General features: G+C 42.9%; 1 protein-coding gene across 1 annotated transcript in view; it reads left to right on the top strand.

Annotated features, from left to right (window-relative positions):
* Positions 1-15,115, top strand: part of RAD18 (RAD18 E3 ubiquitin protein ligase) — a gene marked incomplete at its 3' end in the record, with an annotated part of 168,761 nt that overhangs the window by 131,592 nt on the left and 22,054 nt on the right. The gene's annotated exons all lie outside the window — the stretch shown is intronic.

The raw sequence follows: 15,115 nt of genomic DNA, 5'->3' as shown, positions 1-15,115 counted from the left end.
ATGCAAATAATCAACTGCTGTGTACTTTTCTTTCAGTGTTTCTTTTGAATTATTGGATTGTCTTCTTTTTTTCTTTTTTTTTTGCTAATACTCTGTCCATATATCAAATTCTCCTGAACTGGTAGCACGCTGAAGATCCAGGCCATTGCGTTCACATGCAGCAGTCTGGTTCTCCCACTGTCCAACATGCCGTCTTAGCCCTTCACCCAACAAAATAAATGGCTCTAACTTGGCCATACGCTGTTAGGATTTATTTCGAAAACAGTTTTTGAAACGTTCGTTCCCTTTTTTTGTAGTTAACCCCCCTGGCGGTATTCCCGAGTGTAGCTCGGGGTAAAGTTTCAGTACCACAAGCGGTAACCCCGAGCTACACTCGGGCTTACCATGCGACACTGCTCCTCGATCACTTACCTTGTCCTGCGCTCCCGCGATGTCCCCCCTGCAGTGTCCCCGGCAATGTCCTCCGGTCGATGCTGGCATCCGTCTTCCGTGTTCCGTTCCCTGCGACGTCGGGACGTATAGGGGGACGGAACTGGCGGGAAATTTGAAAATGACAAAAACTGACATTCACTAAATACACTAAAATCACATAGTATAACATTCCTGTATCAAACCATTTCACATACATTTTGTCCCGAGTGCTTTGTCCGGCGCTCTGCCTGCATTCTTACTGTTCTTTCTGCCTGGAAACTGAGAAACGTCCATGGCGTCCAAAAAGCGCCCCTTTAGGTCAGACGCGGTTTTAGACCGGCTAGAGAACAGCGATAGTAAATCAGAACCACTTGCAGAATTGAGTGATAATGATTGGTGGGGGAAATTCCTCATCAGACACTGAAAACGATTCTGCGACTGAGCTCAGTGATGTGCGAACTTGGCGCTCTATTTCACATTTCAGTGTTTTTGGTTTGATTATATTATTGAATTACATTTATTATTATATTATTTTTTATGATTATTAAATTATAATTTATGATTTCGTGTGTTAAGTTTTATCCTACCCGGGATGTTTTCTAGACTCTTGTTCGGACAGATTTCAGGGAGTTATTCCTAAAAATTACAGACCTACAATAAAAAAAATACATATTTCCATGCAAAAAAATGTACCGCTTTGAGCACAGAAATATGGACATAATCAGACCGCTAGGGAGGTTAATGGGGACGGGGCTGATAATCAAAGGTGAAGGATAGGAAATGTTTTCTTGGTCCTTATCTGAAAGTGGCTCTAAAGCCTTAAGGTTTTTTTTTCTTGCCTTAATGCATTCTATGCATTAAATGTCATTACCGGCTATAGCTCCAGTCCCCTCTTATATTTACCTGAGCCCACTCTCAATCCAGCGATGTGCATGGCAGCAGTGGCTCTCTCCGCTCTCTCCCTCCTCACAGAGCAGACTCATAGCAGCGGGAGCCATTGTCGCTTGTTGTTGTCAATCAAAGGCTGTGATGAGGAAGCTGGGGGTAAGGCTGAGTCACCCGGTCTGTGTCAATAGACGCAGACAGGGCAGGTCAGGAACAAGCCCCCACAAGTGTCTCCATAGAAAGCTGCTCTCTATGGGGGCACTTGCTGAAGAGGAAGAGCCAGGATTACTGGTGGGGGGACCCTGGAAGAGGACGACGAGGGTTGCTGTGAGCAAAAACCATTACACAGAGTCAGTCTGGTTGAAAAAAAAAAAAAAAGTCCATCTAATTCAACCAATAAAATAGAAAAAAATATAATACAGTCCTGTATACACATTCCTATACCCACAGTTGATCCAGAGGAAGGCAAAAACACCCCAAAAAAACCCAGCAAAGCACGATCCAATTTACTACTGCTGGGAAAAAAAAATCCTTCCTGATCCCCCCGAGAGGCAATCAGATATTCCCTGGATCAACTTTACCTATAAATGTTAGTATGCAGTTCTATTCTGTGTATCTAGGAAAGAATCCAGGCTTTTTTAAAGCAACATGTTTATTTTAATGAAAATAAAAACCTGAAGCTTTAATGTCACTTTAACAAACAAAATTATAAATGTGAATATTTCCGTTCAGGGGAAAAAAATGTATTATTGAGGCAAACACCTGGTGACACCTTAAAGGGGACCTCTGGCTGACTCTTGCTACCCCAGACTCCAGAGGAAGGTTATTCATTCCAGGCTGTACTCCATCCCACCTTAGAGGGGACCTCTGGCTGATTACAATATATTATTACACTGCAGAATTAAAATGCGCATCTGGTGAGTGTGCATTTTTACTATATCCCACACGTCACCGGAATATTTGGTTGTATACCACTGGGATTACAAGATTCATTTATATCCGGATTACTGATCTCTATTGGGACTTTTATCTCTTAATTCCATTCTGGACAATAACCATTTATTCATTATTTGGATTATTTATTATTAATACTTATGGTATTAAGTTATTTAGCATTTTTCTTTGGCTATTAAGCACTTTCTTCAGGTATTATTAAGCACTTTATTCTGAAGAGTATACAGATATTTATCAAATCCATTTTAGCTCTGCACGTTTACGTATTTAACCTGTTTACATGGGACCTACTTGTGCTTGAATAAAGGGGAAAGCTTTTCAGTTGTCCCCTACGGCACTCATATTGTAACCTTGTAGGAAGTCACAAAGGTAGTGGCTGCATCAGGGGCTGATCTGTGTCGGACATTTGTGAGCACAGTGAAGAACGACACAGGCACCAGGATTTACGCGATTGTTTCATCTCTGAGTCGTCATCCCAGTCCAGGACGTAAATAGTGATCCTGAGTGATGCCTGAACAAAGATGGTGCCATCCTATACAATATTCACATTCATCATCTCAGTCCAGGAAGTAGATGTGACCCTGGATTGATGCCTGAACAAAGATGGTGCCATCCTATAGTATGTTCACTGTCATCATCTCAGTCCAGGAAATAAATTGTGACCCTGGATGATGCCTGAACAAAGATGGTGCCATCCTATAGTATGTTCACTGTCATCATCTCAGTCCAGGAAGTAGATCGACCCTGGATGGTGCCGTCCTATAGTATGTTCACGGTCGTCATCTCAGTCCAGGAAGTAGATCGACCCTGGATGATGCCTGAACAAAGATGGTGCCGTCCTATAGTAGGTTCACTGTCATCATCTCAGTCCAGGAAGTAGATCGACCCTGGATGATGCCTGAACAAAGATGGTGCCGTCCTATAGTATGTTCACTGTCGTCATCTCAGTCCAGGAAGTAGATCGACCCTGGATGATGCCTGAACAAAGATGGTGCCGTCCTATAGTAGGTTCACTGTCATCATCTCAGTCCAGGAAGTAGATCGACCCTGGATGATGCCTGAACAAAGATGGTGCCGTCCTATAGTATGTTCACTGTCGTCATCTCAGTCCAGGAAGTAGATCGACCCTGGATGATGCCTGAACAAAGATGGTGCCGTCCTATAGTAGGTTCACTGTCATCATCTCAGTCCAGTGAGTAGATCGACCCTGGATGATGCCTGAACAAAGATGGTGCCGTCCTATAGTAGGTTCACTGTCATCATCTCAGTCCAGTGAGTAGATCGACCCTGGATGATGCCTGAACAAAGATGGTGCCGTCCTATAGTAGGTTCACTATCATCATCTCAGTCCAGGAAGTAGATCGACCCTGGATGATGCCTGAACAAAGATGGTGCCGTCCTATAGTATGTTGACTGACAAATTACTTGGCATGCTGCACTTCGTATGAAGCTGGGTCTATGTTAACTGCTGCACTTCTGCTATCTGCAGCTTTCTTATCAGTCCAGCTGTGCTCCATCGGGTTTATTCTTTTAGTGAAGTACCATGCTGATATCACCTGTTTTTTTTTTTTTTTTGTTATTTTTTTACTTCTATGACTCTCGCCGCCGGCATTATATACATATGGATGAGTTGTTATCGCCCGCTCCAGGGAGTCTTCTTGTGAAAGCTGATCATTATAAGCCTTCCCAGGAGCGTTCCCGACAGCAAAAGAAGAAAGCAGGTGATCTCCCCCGAGATTTAAACCATAAACATGATTAGGACTCAGCTTTTTACGTCTTTCTTTGATGCAGATTCCACCAGTATAGAACAGGATTGGCCCAGGAAAAAAAAAAAAGAAAATTCTAAACTAAGTACTGTTTGTTCCTCTGGATCAACTGTGGGTGTAGGATTATAACTTTTTTTTTTTTTTTTGTCTTTTTTCAGCCGGACTAACTATGTAACTAGACGGGCCACAAAATATAACTCATTATTATTATATTAATTGTGTATGGTGTGTCTAGTCCTCTAGGTCAGCCTTTTTCAACCAGGGTGCCTTGAGGCTTCTTCAGGCGTGCCTTGAGGCTTCTTCAGGCGTGCCTTGAGGCTTCTTCAGGCGTGCCTTGAGGCTTCTTCAGGCGTGCCTTGAGGCTTCTTCAGGCGTGCCTTGTGGCTTCTTCAGGCGTAGCAAAGTGTCATTTCTTCAGTGTTGTCACATGAAAAGATAGAATTAAATATTTACAAAAATGTGAGGGGGGGACTCACTTCTAGGAGATACTGTATATCAGCCTCATATAAAATGTCTTCATTTTCCTGAAGCATGTCTCCAACAACTCCTATAGCATTTCCCCAGTCTCTGACCATCTCTTGTATCATATCTTGCAGTCTCTGACCATCTCTTGTATCATATCTTGCAGTCTCTGACCATCTCTTGTATCATATCTTGCAGTCTCTGACCATCTCTTGTATCATGTCTGCAGTTTCTGACCATCTCTTGTATCGTATGTGCAGTCTCTGACCATCTCTTGTATCGTATCTGCAGTCTCTGACCATCTCTTGTATCGTATCTGCAGTCTCTGAACATCTCATGTATCGTGTCCGAAGTCTCTTTCGATCTCTTGTACTATGTCTACTGTCTTTTACCATTTCTTGTATCATGCCTGCAGTCTCTGACCATCTCCTGTATCATGTCCGTAGTCTCTGACCATCTCTTGTATCACGTCTGTAGTCTGACCATCTCTTGTATCATGTCAGCAGTCTCTGACCATCTCTTGTATCATGTCAGCAGTCTCTGACCATCTCTTGTATCATGTCTGCAATCTCTGACCATTTCTTGTATCCTGCCTGCAGTCTCTGACCATCTCTTGTGTCGTGTCTGCAGTCACTGACCATCTCTTGTATCCTGTCTGCAGTCTCTGACCATCTCTTGTATCCTGCCTGCAGTCTTTTACCATCTCTTGTATCATGCTGCAGTCTTTGACCATTTCTTGTATCCTGCCTGCAGTCTCTGACCATCTCTTGTATCCTGCCTGCAGTCTCTGACCATCTCTTGTATCCTGTCTGCAGTCTCTGACCATCTCTTGTATCGTGTCTGCAGTCTCTGACCATCTCTTGTATCGTGTCTGCAGTCTCTGACCATCTCTTGTATCGTGTCTGCAGTCTCTGACCATCTCTTGTATCGTGTCTGCAGTCTCTGACCATCTCTTGTATCCTGTCTGCTGTCTCTGACCATCTCTTGTATCCTGCCTGCAGTCTCTGACCATCTCTTGTATCCTGCCTGCAGTCTCTGACCATCTCTTGTATCCTGTCTGCAGTCTCTGACCATCTCTGGTATCCTACCTGCAGTCTCTGACCATCTCTGGTATCCTACCTGCAGTCTCTGACCATCTCTTGTATCCTGTCTGCAGTCTCTGACCATCTCTTGTGTAATGCTCCCTGTATCAAGAAATGTGACCACCGCCGGTGCATACGGTGCAAACGGTCACGGTGAGGTTATGACGGAGAGCACAGAGACTTTAAACACAAACATTACAAGCTGTGGCACAGATGCAGCTAAATACATTACTTGGAGTTCTCCTATCAATCACCCTGGGAGCTGTCGCTGTGCGCCTCGCCGGTAATTAAATATCTGCCGGGACCAAAGGATCCGAACACTTTAATACTTCCAGACGGGAAGGTTATGACAAGGCCTGATATGAAAGGGGCAGACAGCTCTGCTAACAAGACGTTGGTTCCTCCGACTGCACTGCAAATCTGATGTTTTAGACAGTTTGAATGTTTTATACACTCCAGACAAAACTTAAATTATAGATTTCTTTAAAAATCCCCAAATCTGCTGTCTGTTCACCCACTGCGAATCAAGTGGACCTGTCAGTAACTTCACAAGTCTGCGGGAATAAATTCTTGACATTAAAAAAAATACACAACTGGGTCATTTTTAAGGAAAGCTCCGACTTCTATTGTTTAACTCCTTCCTGCCTGTCCTGTGCGTCCCTTTGAAAAGTTCTTAATGCCCCCGGGGAAGCGGAAAGGATCGGTGATCATATGACCGCTGTGAATGGGGGCTGATTCTTGGATATATCTACCGATACAAATGCTTTTTGACCACCGTAACTGGGGTCATAAATGTCTGGTGAGTGAGTGTGACGGGAGTGACTTTGGGTGGGGGGCCCATAGAACACAGCTCACTTTGGAGGGGTGGGGAGACCCCTGTCTCAGCTCCCCATATCCCTCTTATGTGTAAGTCACCCTGTGCCTGTTAGGGGTGCAGGGTGAAATGTTCTGATATTGTGTAGACATGTCTAGGAGATAGGAGGGGGGTTGTGGATTGTTCGGTGTTATGTGATTGCATCCCATTGTTCTATTGTGTGTCTTGCTTGGGAGCAAACTATTATGGGATGTATGTGTTTGTGTATTGGCTTGGTGGGGGGTGTCTGCTGATGGGTTTCTTGTTGCTAGATTTGCTTTGCCCCGCCCTATGTCATTATGCAGGGAGGGTAGAGTTGTTCCCTTGAATGTATATATCCTGTGTCTGTGTTAAAATAAAGGAGTCTATTTCCTGTTTTAATACAAGTCTGGTCTCGTCTAGTCTTGTATGGTCAGCGGTGGTGTCCGTTGATCTGTGTTTCGACAGGGAAGCGGGAGTCTAACGGAAATACCATAGTGCAGTCGGGGGCCGGTTCCATTACAGTGAGCAATCCACTTATATTTTATGAGTACATGGCCAAGATTTAAGAATTCATTTTCTGGCACCTTAAGATTGGGAGAGACACTGTCATCTTTATTGGACGTTGAGTGTATCACATGTTCACATACCTTAGGAGATGGTTTATGTTTCATGGCGGGTGTGTTTTTCATGGTTTGCTGTTAACCCCTTCAAGTCCGGACACTTTCACCTCCTCCCTGTCCAGGCCAATTTTCAGCTTTCAGCGCTGTCACATTTTGAATGACAATTGCGCGGTCATGCAACGCTGTACCCATATGAATTTTTTAGCATTTTTTTGAGACAGATAAAACTTTATTTTGGTGGTATTTATTCACCACTGGGATTTTTATTTTTTTTTGCTATATAAATTAAACAGTCCAAACATTTTGAAAAAAAAGTGTTTTTCTTATAAAATTTTACAAATAATCTTTCTTCATAAATCTTGGCCAAAATGTATTCAGTTATCTTTTTAGTAAAAAAAACAACCCAAATTAGTTTATAACCAAAAATTATTTTTCTAAATTTTTATTTTACATTTTTTAAATTTTTTTTTTATATTTCTATTTTATTTTTCTTTTACATACTGTCACTGAGAAATACTGTGAGAGCTGTGATTGGTCACAGCTTGTCACATGGTACAAGGCTGTTGTGAATAGCCCTGTACCATGTGACCTCTGTGATCATTCACAGATTTCACATGTAGTAAGCAATGATGTCAGAAGTGACATCTTGCTTACTACTCTTCATGTGATCACTGATTGGCCAATCAGTGATCACGATTGGGATGGTCCCATCCGACGATCGGTGTTCCACTGTGTCCGGAGGACACAGCAGGCACTGGATCGCGGTGCTGCACGCTCCCAGGGATTGCACACAAGCAGGGTGCGGGGAGACCATTTATAAACGGCCACCCGACCCTGCACTGCCACCGTCCGGCCGTTTATATACAACAGCCGGATGGGAGGTGGTTAAAAAAATAAAAAGTAGGTATCATACTTACAATGGACATATAAAACAAAGGCACATCACAATAAACAGCAGTGTCCAATCCATACAGCATCTAAGTCCAAAACCATGTGTACCATGTGATCTCTGTGATCATTCATGGATTTCACACGTAGTAAGCAATGATGTCAGCAAGTGACATCTTGTTTACTACTATTCATGTGATCACTAATTGGCCAATCAGTGATCACATGATCGGGACCTCACACAGAAAGCGCGTAAAGCAGGGAGGATGTTTATAAACGGCCACTCGCCCCGGCACTGCTCCTGTTCAGCTGTTTATAGAGGTCCCGTACAGCGATCGGCGTTCCGCGGTGTCCTCCGGACACAGCAGGCATCGGATCGCGGTGCTCGCGCTCCTGGGCAGGGAATGCGGAAGGACGTTTATAAACGGCCACCCGCTCCTGCACTGCTTCCGTCCGGTTGTTTATATACATGGGTCGGACGGGAAGTGGTTAAAAAGCACACACACATATGTACATTTTTTTCATTCTACATACATACACATTTATACCGTGTACATGGCAAATGATTTGTAAGCATAATGTACATACTGCAATGTACCGGAAGAAGACACACGTGTATAAATATGTATTCCTGTCTATTTAGATATGTGGCTGAAGTTGCCCTTTACAATGAACCTCCATCCAACAGTGCGATAATGCAGAGATCTATTGAGAGAAATGGTTCTAATGGCCACTTTATATCTGTAAATGCTTTTCTCTTTCCTGTCCTTGCTTCTGTCGGCATCACCAATGTCCTATCATAGCTTTATAGAGCCGAATAAAGGCTTTGCATAAAAAAACTTTCAAAAGATGGCTCATCAGCGTTGGATCCTTTTCACCTTGGATAATACTGTACATTTTACAATATAGCTGTGCATAACAAAAGCCACCCTGCAGTAAAACTCAGCTCATTAGCAGATCCTCCAGCTCTGTATAAATGAAATTAAAGTTGATCTGTTGAGATTGATAGAAAATGGAAAACCTTTTGCTGAGGGTTCAGAAGGGTTCAGGATTACCCATGCTGTGCCCATTTTTTAAAGACTTCATCTTCTGCATCATGTCAGATGTTATACCATTATTTAGGGTGTAACATGGTGCAAATGACCCCCCTCTTCCCCACAACAAAAGTACCATCATCACACCGCCCCGAGCAGCTGTCACTTTTGAAATTGGCAGATGAGCATTTAGTCGAAGTCGAATTGAAGTGTTATTATTATTATTATACAGGATTTATGGCGCCAACGGTTTGCTCAGCGCTTTACATTATAGTGGGAGATAATACAGCAACAATACAGTTCAATACAAGAGGGATAGGAGGGCCCTGATCCTGGGAGCTTACAATCTAGGAGGGAGGGGTTAGTGATACAAAAGGTAATAACTGTGGGGGATGGACTGGTAGGAGGAAGAGAAGATTCCATTATTAGCTGAGGGCAGGATAGGCTTCCCTGAAGAGATCGGTTTTCAGAGATCGCCTAAAAGTGAGCAGAGTAAGCGATAGTCTGATAGATTGGGGTAGGGAGTTCCAGAGGATGAGTGACGTCCTGGAAAAGTCTTGGAGACGAGCATGGGGGGAGGAGATAAGGGAGCTAGAGAGTAGGAGGTCTTGCGAGGAGCGGAGAGTACGGTTTGGGTGATGTTTAGAGATACGTTTGGTTATGCAAATTGGGGCAGTGTTGTGGATGGCTTTGTATGTCATTGTTAGTGTTTTGAATTTTATCCGTTGGGCAACTGGGAGCCAGTGGAGGGATTGGCAGAGAGGGGTGGAGGCCAGTGGAGGGATTGACAGAGAGGGGTGGAGGACACTGAGTGGAGGGATGGCAGATACAGATCGGTTAGTAAGGTGGATGAGTCTGGCAGCAGCGTTCATGATAGACTGAAGAGGGGATAGCCTGCGATGAGTTCGGCCAATGAGGAGGGAGTTATAATAGTCGAGGCGTGATATGACAAGGGAGTGAATAAGTAGCTTAATGGTTTCCGAGGTTAGGAACGGTCATATCTTGGAGATGTTGCGGAGGTATAGTCTACATGATTTTGTCAGCGATTGGATCTGGGGCTGGAAGTGTGAAGATCTTCGTACTTTTAGTTCATTGCTCCAGTTCTCCAAATGAAAGCCTGTACTTCCGTATCAATATAGATCTGGAGGAAGAGTCTGAACGATCCTGTGCATTGCTCCTACAATCCACTGATCATGGGTGCAATATTTTGCAGACTCCTAAGTGAAAAAAAAAAATTACTTTTTTTTTTTTTCTTTTTAAAATGTGTATTTATTACTTTCTTTACAAGGCAAACTTACCCTTTAACCTCCCTAGCGGTCTGTTTATGTCAGTATTTCTGTGCTCAAAGCGGTACATTGTTTTCAATGGAAATATGTCGTTTTTTTTTATTGTAGGCCTGTAATTCTTAGGAATAACTCACTGAAATCTGTCCGAACAAGAGTCTAGGAAACATCCCGGGGATGATAATATTTGAAACACAAAATTATAATTTATAATATAATAAATAATCATAAATGATATAATAATACATTTAATTCAATAATGTAATCAAACCAAAAACACTGAAATTATAATATAATTATACAAAATAATATAATAATTTTATTCAATAATGTAATCAAACTAAAAACACTGAAATCATAAATTATAATATAATAAATTATAAAAAATAATATAATTTTAATTCAATAATATAATCAAACCAAAAACAATGAAATGTGAAATAGAGCGCCAAGTTCGCACATTGCTGAGCTCAGTCGCAGAATCGTTTTCAGTGTCTGATGAGGAATTTCCCCCACCAATCATTATCACTCAATTCTGCAAGTGGTTCTGATTTACTATCGCTGTTCTCTAGCCGGTCTAAAACCGCGTCTGACCTAAAGGGACGCTTTTTGGACGCCATGGACGTTTCTCAGTTTCCAGGCAGAAAGAACAGTAAAAATGCAGGCAGGGCGCCGGACAAAGCACTCTGGACAAAATGTATGTGAAATGGTTTGATACAGGAATGTAATACAATCAGACTTTAGTGTATTGAGTGAATGCTAAAATTTTTGAAATTCCCGCTGGTTCCCTTCCCCGTACATCCCGAAGCTCGCAGAGAACGGAACCCGGAAGACTGATACTGGCATCGGCCGGAGGAGATGGCCGGGGACGCTGCAGGGAGGACATCGCGGGAGTGAAGGACAAGGTGAGTGCTGGAGGGATCCCGGAGCAACGCTGCAGTGTATTCCTGAGTGTAGCTCGAGGTTACCGCTTGTGGTGCTGAAACTTTACCCCGAGCTACACTCAGGAATACCGCCAGGGGGGGTTAATGACGCTTAAGGCGCAGTTCAATTCTATGTGCATTAACGTGTTGTTTTTTTCTTTAATGCATGTTGAATTTATGGTGCATCATCGCCATTGTGTGTCTTCATGGAGCTGGCTTTGTGCACAGGGGCACAGTCATGGTGAAACAGAAAAGGGTCTTCACCAACGACTGTAAACTCAACTGCCTGTAGATGAAGATGTGTACACGGACACATAGGAAAACATCAGGGAGAGTTCAGGGGCTGCTGAAAAAAAACACAGAAAACCTCCTAAGTGGGAGTTTATCAGCTGCAGTGTACATGGAGCCTAACAGTACTCTACACTGGAGGCACCTGAACTCAATCATTTTGGATTGGTATCTACATACTGTTGACTATATTGATCTCTTTGACTAAACCTCGTATTCTTCTTTTGAATAAAAAAAGTTGCCAAAATCATGGCTTTCCAACAGCTGTTCATGCGACAGCAATGCTTGAATCTAAACCATGAGATTCCTGTGTTGTTCCAGTCTGTTCTATAACACTGTGATTTGGCTTAATTTGTGGCAGATTCACTTTAAACCTCTCTGGGAATTTGATTTACGTCATTGTCAGGCACTGACCTCATGCTGAGTTCTTTCCAGAGTAAACAACTCTTCATCAGGTGCTCCTGTGAAGGATCTTCTGCTCTTCATTGCTCTTATAAGATGCAGAGTGCACTTGCATGTCTGAGGTCTTTGAACTGGAAGTCAAAAGTTGATCCAAGCTTCTAGTAAACGTTATGGCCATCAGAGGAAAGATGAGATGAAAAACCTATGATGGATCAGTCCTGTACGTGTGTGCGCACCTTCTTTGGTCTTAATAATTGGTAACCTTGAAAGCCTTTCTCTGGAGAAAACAAACTTCCTTCCTTGTACCCTTGAAGTGGGGATGCCCCCTGCACTGCATAGGTTAAAGCAGGGGTGTCAAACTCAATTTCATCGCAGGCTATATCAGCATTAGTGTGAATGAACCAAAAAAGAGGAAAAACAAGCACCATCTTGGTGTAGTATTAAAATAAACATTTTAATGGTGGTAAAGAATTGCACTCACAAGAAAAGGATCTGTCTAGGCCTGTGTAACTACATCACCACCCATTGAGGTAAGTAATGCAGGGACTGGGGGATGAGTGAAGAAGGGTATATGGTGTTCACGTTTTAATTTTTTCTGAAATGATGAATTTGCACTTTAAATATTTGTTTTTGTCTAGAGAAACGGGGAAAAAGAACTTTTACTTATCTGGTCCCCCGTTCCTCTACCATTCGGCGCCCTCTTCTTCACCTCTATTCTCCAACTTGTGGATAATCCCTCTCTTCCTCACATCCAATGCAGGACTATGGGCCTTGCAATGTACTTGATGACATCAGGGGACATGCAGCCTCCGGAGAAAAGGCTGCGGGCGCTGGTCTTACATCCCGTTTCAAAGGAAGGTTTTTGTTTGTTTTTTCCATAATTTCCAACCTTAAAGAAAAACCCCCAAAAACAATGATTTGAACAATATTTCAGTAGCTATTCTATTATATATGGACTTAAGTTTAGTCACTAAACTGTTACCATGCGCCTTCACCGATTTATTTTTTGTGTTCTAAAGCCTCATTCATTTCGTTATAACACCTAAACCTCAAATAAGTTCTATGAAGATTGTGAAATTGGAGAGAAAGCGGAGATGATTGAATATCCTACCTAAACGATATCTATTACACAACAGAGGGCTGGTCTGGTGGAGAGAATTTTGAATTGAGAAAAGGAAAGCTGTAGACCAACCATTCTCCATCATAGTTCCCTCAAATCCAAGGCTTCCTCCAGAGGTGTCTAGGGATTCCTTGAGCTGTGACTATTGGACCTTCCACCTGATGGTGCCTGCATACAGTGAAAGAAATGCGTATTTGCTCCCCGGCTGATTTTGAATGTTTGCCCACTCACAAGGAAATGATCGGTCTACAAATCGAATGTTCGGTGTATTGTGAGACAGAATACAACAACAAATTCAGCAGAAATGCGTCTAACAAATGATGACTGATCTGCATGTTCATCAGGGAAATAAGGATTTGATCCCCTTCACAAAACATGACTTAGTACTTGGTGGCAAATCCCTTGTTGGCAATCACAGAAGTCAGATGTTTCCTGGAGTTGGCCCCCAGGTTTGCACACATCTCAGGAGGGATTTTGGTCCACTCCTCTTGGCAGATCCTCTCCAAGTAAGGTTTGGTGGCTGACGTTTGACAACTCGAACTTTCAGCTCCCTCCACAGATTTTCAGTCGGATTAAGGTCTGGAGACTGGCTATGCCACTCCAGGACCTTAATGTGCTTCTTCTTGAGCCGCTCCTTTGTTGCCTTGGCCGTGTGTTTTGGGTCATTGTCATGCTGGAACACCCATCCATGACCCATTTTCAATGCCTGGCTGAGGTAAGAAGGTTCTCACCCAAGATTTGACGGTACATTGCCCCGTCCATCGTCCCTTTGATGCGGTGCTGTTGTCCTGTCCCCTTTGCAGAAAAACACCCCCAAAGCAGAATGTTTCCACCACCATGTTTGACAGTTGGGATGGTGTTCTTGGTGTCATAGGCAGCAGTCCTCCTCCTCCAAACACGGCTAGTTCTGGGGTCAGCAAAAGGAGGACAAGGCATAGACACCTTGAACTAAGCAGGAACCACCTCTACTGAGCCAACTTGGGTTGTATTCAACATACTCATACCAAAAAATATTTCTAGTCATGTGATTTTGTAATTGTATATCTCTGACGTTTCATTCAAGGTATATTTGATAGATTTTTTTTTCTTGCTATTTTGTGGAATGCAAATAAATTACAAAATCATATGATTAGAAATGTTTTTTGGTATGATTTGTTGAACACAAGCCACTTTGGCTCAGTAGAGGTGGTTCCTGCTTGGTTCAGGGTGTCTCTGCCTTGTCCATCGTTTGCTGCATTCACTATTTATAAACCCCCGGAGTGGCGTACAACCTATAATTAAATCCTCTGTTTTTAGTGGTTTAGGTTTATAGTTCTGAATAACGTTTGTCATGTCACCGAGTTCTGCTAGGATTTCAGGATTGAAAATTTGGTAGTGTTAGGCCAGCATTAGACTGATAGCAATGTACATTATAATAGAGCCTGCTGAGCTCTTTCACCTTGGTGTAATGGGGGAGGGGTGCAGTCCAACATTTTAGAGGTATTGTGCTCCATGTTACCGTATCCGCCATTCTATTGTATTTTAGTCATTTTAATAACAGTAATAACCTTTTTTAATATTCTGCTTACTTTTCTTAGAATTGATCTGATAGGCTAACAACAAAAAAAAGGGTATGCCGTGCAGACAATTGAATTGCATGGACTGAATGTTTAATAGGGATGTTCTGTCCCACTTACATGTATTTTTTTCTGTGTTGTACTGAACTGCATCAGGTTATTATGGTTCAGTAGTATACTGACATCTCGTGGCTGTTCTGACCACTGCAACTTGTTTGCGTATGTGATTTTGCATCTCCCTCTGTCCTTCCCTCCCGTTTAGTGCCAGTTAGGAGTAAAACTGCCTGTGGATGGTGCCAAGTCAGTAGGTGACCATACTGTCTGGACAAACTGGATCAAAGGAGGTATATCAATGCACAATGTGAGGGTAAAAAGCAAAAAAATGGGGGACTTTAAAGTGGATCTAAAGGCTCAAGGTTTTTTATTTTCATGCATTCTATGAAAAAAAACTCTGTGCAGCGCCCTACCCCCCCAGCTCCCTCTTCCCCCATCCTTACCTGAGCCCCTCTGCGATCCAGCGATGTTCACAATAGCCTCAGCTGTATTGGAAATCTCTCTCATTGGCTGAGAAACTAGAGGGAACCCATTGGTTTTTGCTGCTGTCAA

Source organism: Staurois parvus, unplaced genomic scaffold, assembly GCF_062004578.1.
Source record: "Staurois parvus isolate SC_StPar_1 unplaced genomic scaffold, SC_StPar_1.0 ptg002940l, whole genome shotgun sequence".
In the NCBI taxonomy this organism is placed as follows: Eukaryota; Metazoa; Chordata; class Amphibia; order Anura; family Ranidae; genus Staurois; species Staurois parvus.
Note: the sequence above shows the minus strand (reverse complement) of the source record. Positions and strands in the feature narration are given on the sequence as shown.